Raw genomic sequence first — 12,929 nt, 5'->3', positions numbered from 1 at the left:
ATGCTAGCTTTTAAAAATCTACTTAATGTTTCTCTTTTCTTTCTCTTTGTTGCCTCTGTCACTTAATATACCTGTGTGCCTGTCTGATATTGTTCCTTCTCAAGGTCTTTTTATGCTTTTAGGATCATCTTTCCTAGTTTCTTTTTCTACTGTCTTAGATGCTTTGATTTTGCTGTTTCTCCATTGCAAAGAGCTTAGTGGAAGGAGGAAGTAAATATTAAGAGTGTCTTTTTAAAAAAAGTTGTTATGTATAATATTAAAGAGAATATAAATGCTGGTGGTTACTATATAACTAGTGCTCCAAAAAGGATTTTGATAAACTTTTAGAGTCTTTCATGGAGGCAAAAATACTAAAATGCATTGTGTTTAAATTTCTTAGACAAGGGGAAAAGGGAGCATTGAAATTGGGCAATTGTAAAAAATGAATGATAGATAAATGGGAGTCCATTATTTTCTATCTCTATGTTTTTGTGTATATTAAAATCTATCTAAATACAAGGTTTAAAAGAGGTTAAGTATCATTTTTCATTTCTTTTGACCCAATAATCCCACTTTTGGCTGTCAGTCCTCTAGCTCATAAAGACAGATGAGCAAGGATGTTAAATATAGCACTATTTGGATTGGAAAGGAACATAACTTGAAAACAGTCTGACAGCTGTACTTCCATTACTAATGGAATTGTTGGATAAATTATAGTGTGTCCATATAATAGATTATTATATAGCAATCAAAAAGAATGGATTGAGTTATATGCTATATTCTGGAGGGATGTCCAAGATGTATTTTTAGGTGTTGAGTAATGCATAAAATGTAATTTCATTTTAATAAAAAGAAACTATGAATATTGCAAAAAGCTGTGAAGGCATATATACCAATTTATCAAAGTTACTTATTTTAGGAAATTGGAACTTGAAGGAATGGGGTAGAAGAAAAATTAACTTTATTAATCTTTGTACTTAATTTGTTTCAAGTATGTGTTACTTTTGGGGAAAATGTAATGAAGATTTGAAAAAAATTTAAAAATTAAATATTTTAAAAATGAATGTCAACTCATCCAAGATAATAATAACTCATTTTTAAAGCTGTAAAGAGACACAGAAAGTGATATGCATAAGAAACTAAATGATGAATTAGATCATACTTTGCCTTTGGAAAGAAACATAAATGGATTGATAGCTCATGCCTATGAAATGTATATTCAACTCTGATTCTATTCCCAAACTTCTAACAGAAATTGCTGGGTAATAATTAGAAAGGAGACTTTGGCCTTTTATATATTAATTCAGTATTCTCCTAAAATCTGTGCCTAAACTTTAAGCCTTTTTGTTATGGTAACTGAACCAATCAATTTCATAGTTAAAGATGTCCCATTTTCAACAGACCATATTTAACTTGGAACCAGGGGTATCTAGTTATATCAGTTAGGGTTCTTCGGTTGTGAGCAGCAGAAACTGAGTCTGGCCAACTTAGACAAAAAGAAATGTATTGGAAAGATACTAAGCAGGTAATAGAATTCATGTTTCACCTGACAGTTGGGCATTTCATTTTGTGTTTTAATATGCCTCTAATTATATTCTCTGCTTTCAATTATAGCATTGCTCCAAAAGTTCCTAACCAAGCGCCTTTGTCATTTTGCCTTGTCTTTTTTTTTTTAATTACCATTTTTTAAAAGGGGAATTTATGTAACATCTGTTGTTCAAATTGTGCCCTAGTAAATGTTGAGTTTGGAGTTAGAATAAGTTTGATTTATTATAAGAGATATTCCTATTCAGATACTTACAGATAGTTTCAACCTACATATTTTATTTTAGAATTGTCACCCTTGAGTTTCTCTTTAATACCACCCCAGTGTCTTTGTGTGTGTGTGTGTTTAGCACATTTGTTTTGTTTGTCTTTTTTGTTGTTGTTGTTTTATTGGTAAGTTTTCTGGGGAGATTAATTGTAAAATGTTTATTAACATTAAATTATTATTATTTTTGAGACAAGGTCTCACTCTGTTGCCCAGGCTGGAATGCAGTGGCACTATCATGGCCTACTGCATCCGCAACTTCCTGGACCCAGGTGATCTTCCCACCTCAGCCTCCCAAGTAGCTGGGACTATGGAAGCGCACTACCAGGCCCTGCTTGTTTTTTGTATGGTTTTGTAGAAACGAGGTTTCTCCATGTTGCCCAGCCAGGCTGGTCTAGAACTCCTGGGCTCAAGCAATCCGCCCACCACACCACATCTTCCCAAAGTGCTGGGATTACAGGCGTGAGCCACTGCGCCCAGCCAAATTATTTTTTTATACCTATGCTATTCTTTATAATTTCTGTCTACTTAACTGGAACAGTCTCTTGTGCTTTTTAATTGGATTCCAGACATTGTGTGTAAAAGGACAGCAGGGACTAAGGTAATAAGATTCATGCCCAAAAGTGGTCATGCCTCTTCTGTTAGGTCATTAGTGTAGGAGATTAAGTCAATTTAGGCAGTAGTGAAACTGAGTTTGGTTTTGTTGTTGCTGTAGTTATCTTCAGTTGTTCTGGTGTGCTATCATTACCTTGTACTTAGTTTAGAGCCTGGGGTCTTAGAGAGTTTTTCTCGATAATTTTGCTCCCTTCACAGCTTTCAGCAGACTTTGCACCCCTGTATGACAGATCTCTGTGCTCCTGAGCCTCTCTAGAAGTAGAGCCTGGAGGGCTCATTCTTGGCTATACCCTGTGCACCTGAGTCTCAGGGGTTAGATGTTTTCAATGTTTGTGCTTCTCCCCAGATGGCAATACACTTTTGCTTTGCATTAGTGCAGGATCCTTGGCATGAGTGGGTTTTCTCCCCTTTCACAGCAGCAGGTGTCTTTTGCCTAGTGTCAGGGCAAGGTAAGAATGAGGTGGAGATTGCCTTGGCCAAGTTAACCTTATGAACCTCTGCAGTAAAATGGAAAGGATACTACTATCAGATGTAGCAGTGAAACATTTAGTTTACTTTATTTGGTACTATACAGATGTTTGTTAATTAGGTAATATTTAATGCAGAAGATATAGGTTGAGCCATGGCTAAAAGGATTAGGACTTATATGGACAGACTGAAGGCAAGAGGGCATCTTGGGTAGGTTAAGATAAAATAATGATAGGCAGCTGCAATTTGATGTGAAAGTATTTTTTCTTAAATCAGTTATTCTATACCTCAAAATGTCATTCATTCATTCAGTTAGTCAGTCATTGTCTCTTGCTGCAATTTACTAAAAGTTGGGGCTTCAGAAGCATATGGCTCAACTGTAATAGTAAGTTGTACTAATAGATTTCCCAGTATACTGGGAATGATCAGGGAAACTTACTTAAGGCCTGGATTGGTTTAGACGCAGAGGACAGCAGTAGAGCATGTCTTTTTTTTTTTTTTTTTTTGAGGTGGAGTCTCATCTGTCCCCAGGCTGGAGTGCAGTGACGTGATCTCGGCTTACTGCAACCTCCACCTCCCAGGTTCAAGCGATTTTCCTGCCTCAGCCTCCCGAGTAGCTGGGACTACAGGTGTACACCACCACGTCCAGCTAATTTTTGTATTTTTAATAGTGATGGGGTTTCACCATATTGGCTAGGCTGGTCTCGATCTCCTAACCTTGTGATCCACCCGCCTCGGCCTCCCAAAGTTCTGGGATTACAGGCGTGAGCCACCACGCCTGGCCGTCTTTTACTCTTTATAGATTGCTATAAAGAGTTACTTGTAAGTAAAGTAAAGATAATGACAATAACAGTAAAATGATAATAGTAGCTCTAGTTTATAGAAAGGTTTCTTGTTTTTTATTGTTTGTTTTTGTCTAGGCATTGACCTCTTTTATTAAAGCCCTGCAATACATAAATTATTATTTCCTATTTATTTCTTTACATCTACAGATGAAGAAACTATCTCAGAAGAGTTAAGTGAGTTGCTCAAGGCCACTCAGCTAGTTTAAATTAGAGCATGACTTTGAATAAGGTTAGTATAACTTCAAAGTCTGAACTCATTTTGTTTTATTGCTCTGCCTCCCAAGACTCAGATATCTAGTAAGGAAAGCTAGTATTCAGAAACATCCAATCAAGAAGCTCCTATATTAAATTTAATTAATTAATTAATTTTTTTGAGACAGGGTCTTTCTCTGTCACCCAGGCCAGAGTATAGTGGCATGATCATGGCTCACTGCAGCCTCAACTTTCTGGGCCCAAGCAATTCTCCCACCCCAGCCTCCTGGGTAGCTGGGACTACAGGTGCACACCACCACACCTGGCTAATATTTTTATTTTTTATAGAGACAGGGTTTTGCCACGTTGCCCAGGCTGGTCTTGAACTCCTGAGCTCAAGCGATTTGCCTGCCTCGGCCTCCCAAAGAGTCAAGATTACAGGCATGAGCCACTGCACCCAGCCTGCTTCTATATTTTTAATTTTTAGTTTTTATTTCAGCCGATATATATATATATATAGCTACATAAAGACAACTAGCCAATCAACGAAGTATCCAGCCAGTGCTTTGTTATGAATCCAGCATTCTTGCAGGTATGTATTATCTTAATAGTTAGTTGACATTTGGACTCCTAGAGACAATCATGACTTACTGGTGATATCTACTGTGACATTTGTTATATTTTTCAGACTCAGAAACATTTACACTTTCATATCACGTGGGGTTATATGATTTACAAATTAGGTATTGGCTGGTTTTTTATCTCCTCTTGAAATTTCACATGAATCTTGGTTTGATTCTAAAAGTAGATGTTATTGTGTTATCACAAATGAGTAAATTTGGAATTTTGTCAAGTTTTTATATACTTCTTTGGCCTCAAAGCATATCTTAAAGCCATTTTATAGTAAGACTAGCAACTATTACAGTGGCAGATTTGGATGGCTAAATATTAAAACACATAGAAGACTTGACATTGTTGTAAAAATGTGAGATCATACATTATGTCTTAAGATGGTAATAGAAAACATTTTATCTTTAATTGTGGAATACTCTGTAATTTATAGAGATTTTAATAAAATAATTCATATGGAAAATCACTGTTTGTTAAATTGTTGTCAAAATGCAGAGAAGCAATATGATGGAGATGTATGTAAGGACTGTGTCGTTTGTTCATTCAGTAATTCAGTTAACCAATATTTACCACGCTAGACAATCTGTTAGGTCCTGGGGTATAAAGAGAAATAATATCTGGTCCTTGTTCTCAAGTGGTTTAGAGTTTAATGAAATAGACAAATAATTTGATGAACTATAATATGTTTTAATAAAAGTAGGAAATAACTGCTGTGGAATTATAGAGAAGAGCTGAGAGCTGTGTATAGTTTTTAGTACGTTTTCTTTATGTAGCATGGTTTTTATATTTCTGTAGAAAAGTCTGAAACTGGTAGGGGGTATTTTTCAGCAGTTTCTTACCATGTACTACCAAAGAAGCAGAATGTAAGAGACCAGTAATCCAGTAGTAATATGTGTATCCTGACAAACTTAAGTAATTAGCTTAGCATAAACCATAAATTGAAATGTCATCAGTAGATTAGTAAATACGAGTCAGGTATCAGTATATATATATATATATAGTCTATAGACTATATATATATATATTTTTTTTTTTTTCTTTTTTTTTTTGAGACGGAGTCTTGCTCTGTCGCCCAGGCTGGAGTGCAGTGGCGCGATCTTGGCTCACTGCAGGCTCTGCCCCCAGGGGTTCACCCCCTTCTCCTGCCTCAGCCTCCCAAGTAGCTGGGACTACAGGTGCCCGCCACCTCGCCCAGCTAATTTTTTTGTATTTTTGGTAAAGATGGGGTTTCACCATGTTAGCCAGGAAGTATATTTTACAAGACTCTTTTTGTGATTTATCAGCATACTTTCATGCCAGTGTAAAATGTGGGAGATCTTAAAATTGAGAGCTACAATCAACCCTGAAATTGCAAATCTATTGAAAGCCCAACATAGACTCTGATGACTGTCATTTCACCTAAAGGGAACATATTCTAATTAATTCAAAGCAATATGTCAGTTGCCTGTTCTTTAATATGCTAAAAGACAGATATAGTAATTTGGAGAAATAACTTCATTAACAAGTGAAGGATTGCTGAGGCAAAGAGTTATTGTCTGTTACTAATGGGATAGCAATATACCCAGAGATTAAAGAGTTTTAAGAGGTTAAAAACAAACAAATCCTGTTTAAGGATTGGTGAATTTTAGCTCCCCACCCCCCATCTAAAAATGAAGCAATTACTTTTTAAAATGAAATGTATCATTATGTATAAAATTAATTTTTAAAAGTAATTGATAGTTCTAAAGTAATAAATAACTTTTGGTTAAGATGTTCCTATTGGGATTATATACCTTAATAAAGGAAATGTAATCTTTTGAATACCCATCTTGACTGTTATCAGAAATGGCCTTTACTGTCATACCCATTAGTTCCTACTTGTAGAATTTCTAAAAGTTGAAAATTTGATTTAGTTTTTTAAAATACTTCTCTTGTTTGAACAAATGTACTTTGCAGTCTTTATAGACAAAACCTTGTACATTATATTCCGGGCATCCAGATTTGTTAGGGTAGGTATTTTTGTGAGTAATATTCTGGCTAGCTGAGCATTCATTCGTTTACTCATTACATATTTGAGTGACTATTGCGTGGCAAGTACTAGGCTAAGCACTGGGGATACAAAGGTAAAAAAAAGACATTGTCTTATAGAAAAGTGACATTTGGTTTATAAAGTTTCTGAAGATTTAGACTCCAAGGAAATGTATACTTTATACTCAATTGCATGTATTAGAAAATTTGACCTTGGTCATATGGTATCTCTAGATTTTAGCTCCCTCATTTGTGAAGTGAATGCATCTGGATTAGGTAACCTACAGATTCTCAGAGAGATTTTAATAGTCTGTCGGTGTCTCATGATTCTGAATAAGGGTTAAAATTTAGAAAAAAATCCTGAGTACCAGACTGTTTTTCATATTTTATTCATTAGTATATTGAATATGCAAATAAATACTGCCTTGGACAATGTAACATTATTGTCTTTCTCTTATATATTGTATCCTTTCCCCAAGTTTTGTCTCAAGTATTTTTGTAAAATTCCATTCATCAAACTATTTTTTAAATGGTTTCCACCAGTTGCCTTAGTTTTTTTAAAGTCATCATTCAAGGTAGTCTTTTTAATTTTTTTTAAATTGGCATCCTAGGGGCTTCAATTTCAGCTAAATCTTTAACCTGTCTTTCATTGTTGATTCATTGCCCAAAGTATCATTAACATTATTAAGAAACTTTGGCTTTGGATACATAACCAATTAATATTTAACATGAACATTCTCTTCAATTTTTTTTTTTTTTTTTTAGCAGACAGTGTAGATTTGCACTGAATCCTCCGTAATTCTTCTGCCAGGACTCTTCGAGGATAAAGACATTATCAGAGAAAACACAGCATATAAAAGTAACCACAAGGAGATGGAACTGCTTGTCATGCACATTATGTTTCAATGTATTGACTCCAATAGCTAGTGATAACCCACAAAGAGTCTGTCCATTTATTCTGTACACCCCCTGCAATGCCTGTTCTACTCCCGTACATACAATGGGGGTTCAAATATTTGTTAAATGAATGAGTGAATAACCAAAATAATGGCTAGCATATCTTTGACACAAATTGTTTTTGGGCCATTATAATGTTTGTTTAAGTTTTTTTTGTTTGTTTGTTTTTGTTTTTGAGACAGAGTCTGGCTCTGTCGTCTAGGCTGACGTACAATGGCACAATCTTGGCTCACTGCAACCTCTGCCTCCCAGGTTCAAGCAATTCTCCTGCCTCGGCTTCCCGAGTGGCTGGGATTACAGGTGCCTGCCACCACGCCCAGCTAATTTTTTGTATTTTTAGTAGAGACGGGTTTTGCCATATTGGCCAGGCTGGTCTTAAATTCCTGACCTCAGGTGATCCACCCATCTTGGCCTCCCAAAGTGCTGTGATTACAGGTGTGAGCCACTGGGCCCAGCCAGGTGAGTCTTTTGAATCAATACATTTCATTGAATTACTTACAAGCCTTCTAAAACTATTTTGACACTGAATAAGTAAATAAGCAGTAACTTAAGCAATAGGAAACATCCTCAAAATATCCTAAAAATTCAATTTGGAATGTAGTTTAAAAATAAAGAGGCTGGGCACAGTGGCTCACGCCTGTAATCCCAGCACTTTGGGAGGCGGAGGTGGGCAGATTACCTGAGGTCAGGAGTTTGAGACCAGCTTGACCAACATGGTGAAACCCCGTCTCCACTAAAAATACAAAAATTAGCCAGGTGTGGTGGCGTGCGCCTGTAATCCCAGCTATTAGGGTGGCGGAGGCAGGAGAATGGCTTGAACCCGGGAAGCAGAGGTTGCAGGGAGCTGAGATTGTGCCACCACACTCCAGCCTGGGCAACAGAGCAGGACTCCATCTCAAAAAAAATAAAATAAAATAAATTAATTAAATAAATAAATAAATAATAAACTAATGGTGTTATCCATTCTGTACAGTTCTCTGGGGGCTGATTACAAGTGCTGAATGGCAATATTAATCTCTGTTGTTTTTCACTTGAGTGATCCTATACATTAAAGTCACAGTGTACATTGTTTCTCTGCTTGATTTCTCCTCATCTCAAAATGTAGGGTCAAATGAAAGAGGTAGGTAGATATTTAGAGAAGAGCATTTTAATCTAAATAAAACCATCACGTACTATTAGTAAAGAAATTAAGTGGCCGGGCATGGTGGCTCATGCCTGTAATCCCAGCGCTTTGGGAGGCCAAGGCGGGTGGATCATGAGGTCAGGAGTTCAAGACCAGCCTGGACAACATAGTGAAACCCTGTGTCTACTAAAAATACAAAAATTAGCTGGGCAGGGTGGTGTGCACCTATAATCCTATAGCTTCTTGGGAGGCTGAGGCAGGAGAGTCGGTTGAACTGGGGCGGTAGAGGTCGCAGTGAGCCGAGATTGCGCCACTGCACTTCAGTCAGGGTGACAGAGTGAGACTCTGTCTCAAAAAAAAAAAAAAAAAAGAAAAGAAAAAGAAATTTAAGAAATGGATCCATGGGAAATATATACATTTGTTGAATTGAAAATTATTTTTCAACACTTGGCTTATATCTACTGTGTTGTTCACTTAAAAAGCAGGCAAAATGAAGATGATGCTTTAAAAGGAGTTATAGTTAGAAATTTGGAACTACCATACTGTTCCAGAAGACTTGATTTAATATTTGGTCATGAGTTGCACAATTAATAAATTTTAGACCTCATTAAATATATTTTCATGCCTGATTTATCCCTGATTGAGAACTCAATACAAGATTCATAGTAATATTTTAGCTTTCTAGACAGGATATTTAGTAGCCAGGCTCAGGGTGGCATTGTATTGGTATGCCAGTTGGTAGGCCTTTTGACTATACATTGGCAGGATAACTTGAATGATACCCTCTCCCAAACCTGTTCCACATCCTCATATCTCTGGCAGCTCTATTGTAGAGTAGTTAGCCAGAGGTGATTGCTTGTAGGGGAATATAATGGTTATTTTCTGGTTGTTCCAAAGGAAAGAAAATATTATCTCCATGTATTATTTATTGCTATATAGCACATTGCCCCAAATTTAGCAGCTTAGAACAAATATTTATTATCTAACAAAGTTCCTGAAGATCAGGAATTTGGGTATGAATGGTTCCTATGGTTCTGGCCTAGGGTGTCTTTACCAGGTTGCAGTTAAGCTGTCAGCTGAGGTTGCTGTTATGTCAGTGCTTGACTGGGACTGGAAAATCTTTCCAGGGTCACTCACATGGTTGTTGGCGGGCCTTAGTTTCTTGCTAACTGTTGATTAGATGCTTCAGTTTTTCACCCTGTGGGCCTTCCATGAGGTTCACAATATGGCAGCTTCCACTAGAGTGTAAGATCAGAGAGACAGAGAGTGGACACCCAAGATGAGAGTCATAGTCTTTTATAACCTAATTTCAGAAGTGACATACCATTACTGCAACCATGTGGTGATCATACAGACCAACCCTAATCCTCTGAGAGAGGGGACTACACAGGGTGGAAATATGAAGATGCAAAGATCATTGAGGACCATCTTGGAGGCTGGCCACCAAACTCCTCGTGATGGATATCATCATTGGTAGTTCTCTAGCTGGCTATCTGTAAGTCTCCAAAGCTACACTTGAACTGTCTAGCATTTAGATTAATACAGCTAGAGGAGCTAAGTTTGAATTTTTAAAAAATCGGCCAGGCGTGGTGGCTTATGCCTGTAATCCCAGCACTCTGGGAGGCCGAGGCGGGCGGATCACTAGGTCAAGAGATCGAGACCATCCTGGCCAACATGGTAAAACCCCGTCTCTACTAAAAATACAAACATTATCTGGGCATGGTGGTGCGCCTGTAGTCCTAGCTACTCAGGAGGCTGAGGCAGGAAATCACTTGAACCCGGGAGGCAGAGATTGCAGTGAGCTGAGATGGCGCCACTGCACTCCAGCCTGGTGATAGAGTGAGACTCCGTCTCAAAAAAAAGAAAAAAAATTCTGGGTATTATTCTTATTAGATATGTGTCAGATTATCAGATCACTTGGTGTTAGGCCTGGTATCTACAACTGAGTTACTAAAAGATTTCATCAAGTAGGTAGCAGATATTTAGGAAGAGTACTTAAAGAAAATGACTTGTTTTTAATTTTCCTTCTTTATAGGTCCAAGTTTAATTCACTACAGAGGATAATTTTGTTTGCTTTGCAAGACAGCCAGACCAGAGGTTAAATGTTTTTTTTGACAGTATGTGGTTACAAATCAGTCTTGCCAGTGCTATGTTAATTAGTTATTTCCACTGTCTCCCGACTCTGGTGATAGTGATACAAATTAAGATAATCACATGAATAAATTAGTGGCAATAATTTCTTTGAGTCTTTTTCTTGGCCTTTAAGTTGGTCACTTTGCATTACTTGTATAAATTTCTAATGTAAACAGAGAGCAAATTGTGTGTGTGTGTATGCACATGAGTGAAATCTATAATGAAATCACAGTTTAGAGAAGGAATTATACGTTTAAAGTCTTCAATTTTATGAAAACAATGATTCCACATTTCTTCAAGTGGCTGCCATAGAATGGAAATTGAAATCCCTGGGTGGGAAGTGTGCTAGAAATCATAGTATTCCTTTTCAAAGTATTTTGCATCCCCTTATACATATATTCAGTACTTCAATTCTAACCCCTACACACTAAATCATGCTGTGATTCATAATACTCTGTTATGTTTTAAATTCAAATATTGTTTTTAAAGGGAAATTGCTACTAATGTTGGCTAAGCTGCACATAATAGTTTAGTAAATGGTTGTAGGTTTGATTCTTCTCATGTCAATCTAAATGTGAACTAACATTATTCAAAATCCTTTTAAGATACTGAATAATTGTTTCAGTTAACTAAATGCTTCATCAAGTAATATCAATTTATGAAGTATGGTTGGGTTTAGGGCATTTATTATTTAAAGAAAAAAGCAATAGGTACATACCTACATAACAATGTTAATGGATATCTTTTGGGTGCCATGTGTTTGAAGAAAGAGGGATTTTCATATCTTAACAGAATAAGTATAGATCATTGAAAAAATTTAAAAGTAATGTATGATTTAGTTTACTCTAATTTGTTAAAATATCAGCTTTAATGAGATATAATTTACAGAAATGCACCAATTTTGATGTACATTTTGATGAGTTTTGAAAGTTTTATACATTCATGTAACCTATGGAACATTTCTATCACCCCAGAATGTTTTCTTCTGTTTTTCTTCCAGTCAAATACTACTTCTCGGGTAACAACTCATCTACTCTCTGTCACTATTGATTAGATTAAACTCTTCTAGTGTTTCATATAAATGCATTCTTATATGTTCTCCTTTTTTTTGCTAACATGTTTCACTTAGCATGTTTTTTTTTTTTTTTTTTTGAGATGGAGTCTTGCTCTGTCGCCTAGGCTGGAGTGCAATGGTGTGATCTTGGCTCACTGCAACCTCTGCCTCCTGGGTTCAAGTGATTCTCCCTGCCTCAGCCTCCTAAGTAGCTGTGATTACAGGTGCCCACCACCACACCCGGCTAATTTTTGTATTTTTAGTAGGGACAGGGTTTCACTATGTTGGCCAGGCTGGTCTCTAACTCCTAACCTCAGGTGATCCACCCGCCTCGGCCTCCCAAAGTGTTGGTATTACAGGTGTGAGCCACCGTGCCTAGCCAGCATGATGTTTTTGAGATTCATCCATGTTGTGGTGTGTATCTGTTGTTCGTTTCTTTATTTTTTTCACTTTTTTTAGAGACAGGGTCTCCCTCTGTTGCCCAGGCTGGAGTGTAGTGGCCTGATCATGGCTCACTGAAACCTGAAAATCCTGGGGTTAAGTGATCCTCCTACCTTAGCCTCCTGGGTTGCTGGGATTACAGACATGTATCATCATGCCTGGCTTTGTTTCCTTTTTATTCCCGAGTAGTATTGTGTTGTATAAATATGGCCACACTTTGGGAGGCTGAGGCGCGGATTACGAGGTCAGGAGTTCAAGACCAGCCTGACCAACATGGTGAAACCCTGTCACTACTAAAAATACAAAAAAAATTAGCTGGGCATGGTAGTGCACACCTGTAATCCCAGCTACTCAGGAGGCTGACGCAGGAGAATTGCTTGAATCCGGGAGGCAGAGGTTGCAGTGAGCTGAGATTGCGCCACTGCACTCCAGCCTGGGTGAAAGAGGAAGACTCTGTCTCAAAAAATAAAAAATAAAAATAAAAAATAAATATGCCCACAATTCATTTATGTATTCATCTATTGATAGACATTCGGGTTGTTTCCGGTTTTTGGCTGTTTTGCATAAAACTAGTGTGAACATTCATATACAAGTCTTTGTGTGTGTGGACATGTGTTTTTCTTTCTCTTGGGTAAATACCTAGGAGTAGAATTGCTAGATTGTATAAGTGTACAT

At 37.1% G+C, this 12,929-nt stretch overlaps 1 protein-coding gene and 1 long non-coding RNA gene across 5 annotated transcripts in view; both read left to right on the top strand.

Moving 5' to 3' along the window:
• Window positions 1–12,929, top strand: part of CAMKMT (calmodulin-lysine N-methyltransferase) — a 412,109-nt gene that overhangs the window by 42,637 nt on the left and 356,543 nt on the right. The gene's annotated exons all lie outside the window — the stretch shown is intronic.
• LOC129531568 (uncharacterized) overlaps window positions 1–12,929 on the top strand; it is a 42,463-nt gene that overhangs the window by 3,492 nt on the left and 26,042 nt on the right. Inside the window, exons 2-3 of the long non-coding RNA XR_010129986.1 lie at window positions 3,865–3,946; window positions 4,409–4,501. This is a non-coding gene — a long non-coding RNA (uncharacterized lncRNA). The remainder of the gene's footprint in view (window positions 1–3,864; window positions 3,947–4,408; window positions 4,502–12,929) is intronic.

This window comes from Gorilla gorilla, chromosome 12 (genome assembly GCF_029281585.2).
Source record: "Gorilla gorilla gorilla isolate KB3781 chromosome 12, NHGRI_mGorGor1-v2.1_pri, whole genome shotgun sequence".
NCBI lineage: Eukaryota > Metazoa > Chordata > Mammalia > Primates > Hominidae > Gorilla > Gorilla gorilla.
The sequence above is the reverse complement of the archived record's forward strand: the minus strand, read 5'-3'. Positions and strand labels throughout refer to the sequence as shown.